Source organism: Branchiostoma floridae, chromosome 4 (genome assembly GCF_000003815.2).
Source record: "Branchiostoma floridae strain S238N-H82 chromosome 4, Bfl_VNyyK, whole genome shotgun sequence".
NCBI lineage: Eukaryota > Metazoa > Chordata > Leptocardii > Amphioxiformes > Branchiostomatidae > Branchiostoma > Branchiostoma floridae.
In genome coordinates, this window is record NC_049982.1 from 25,016,408 (window position 1) to 25,017,910 (window position 1,503).

The window sequence follows — 1,503 nt, forward strand, 5'->3', positions numbered from 1 at the left end:
AGTTGATAATTAGATCAAATCTCAGCTCTCGTCGGTCTTGGGTCAGTTTACCATAATCGTAATAACCATGGGGACAACTCAAACATAAAGGCAGGCTCTATGAAGTCGGAAATATATATGATATAATGCTTATGATATGATTTTTGTATGATGGCATCTTTTTGTTGATAGCATATCATGATACAATATTCGAAAGAGCCTGACACGTAGAGCCGGCAAGCAGGCCGAGATAACCATACCAGTACTCACGCTTGATTTGAACTTTTGCTTGTAATACTCTTGTTATCATGGTCTTTTTTAATTTATTTTTACAGTTAAAGATATTATAGGAAGGTATTCAACAGCTATGTCCACATTTTGTTGGTTAAAGAAGCACAAAAACGGTCAGACGGCTATACAGAAGAGACACAAGTGAAAAATCGTACGACGCTGGAAAAATTTTGAACATCATCCGATGCTCTGCGATGCTCTGCGATGGCTGATTTTGCTTACGATTTAGCTGCGATCCACTGTGATCATCGTGCGATAGGCGTAATATACCATCGCAAGGACGTCGTACGATTCTTGTGACCGGGGCTTTAGTCGTCATCCTTCTGACGCCTTAAGCCCCGGTCACAAAGCGCGTACGATTCCTTGCGATTCCTTCCGATGCGCAGGATAAGCGCAGTGCGACGTAAGTCGGAAGAAAATCGGAAGCAATGGTTTAAGTATATAAAGCCGTGGTCACAAAGCGCGTAGTGCATCGTACGATGAGGTCATAAGAGCGTGCCTGTGTCAATCGCAGTGAATCATAGTAAATCGGGGAGCGTCGTATGGCGAAAAATAGAGCTGAAATGGATTTTGAACATGTTCAAAATTTCGCTATCGTCGTAAGATTTTATTTGCCCCCATAGCAGAGTTCATTACGGCAATTTTTGTCTACTGATGAGGTTATAGATTTATGATTTTTTAGCATGTTGTGATGGTTTCAGTTTTCCCTGATATTGTCGATATTGACGAAAAGGGGAAATATATCAGTCGCAACTGCCACAGTCGCAACAAGAGAACAGCGCGCCCCGCACAGGTGATGCAGACAATTGTTTGATCGCTTCATGCACGTGAGTTTATAATTAGATCAAATCTCAGCTCTCGTCGGTCTTGGGTCAGTTTACCATAATCGTAATAACCATGGGGACAATTCGAACATAAAGGCAGGCTCTATGAGTCAGAAATATATATGATATAATGCTTATCATATGATTTTGTATGATGGCATCTTTTTGTTGATAGCATAACATGATACGATCTTCGAAAGAGCCTGACACGAAGAGCCGGCAAGCAGGCCGAGATAACCATACCAGTACTCACGCTTGATTTGAACTTTTGCTTCTAATACTCTTGTTGTCATGGTCTTTTTAAATTTATTTTTACAGTTAAAGATATTATAGGAAGGTATCTAACAGCTATGTCCACATTTTGTTGGTCAAAGAAGCACAAAAGCAGTTGAGGACACCCAACTGGCTT

The 1,503-nt window shown here is 40.9% G+C and overlaps 1 protein-coding gene across 1 annotated transcript in view; it reads left to right on the forward strand.

Annotated features, from left to right (window-relative positions):
• Positions 1 to 1,503, forward strand: part of LOC118413406 — an 11,402-nt gene that overhangs the window by 1,021 nt on the left and 8,878 nt on the right. The window lies entirely within an intron of this gene.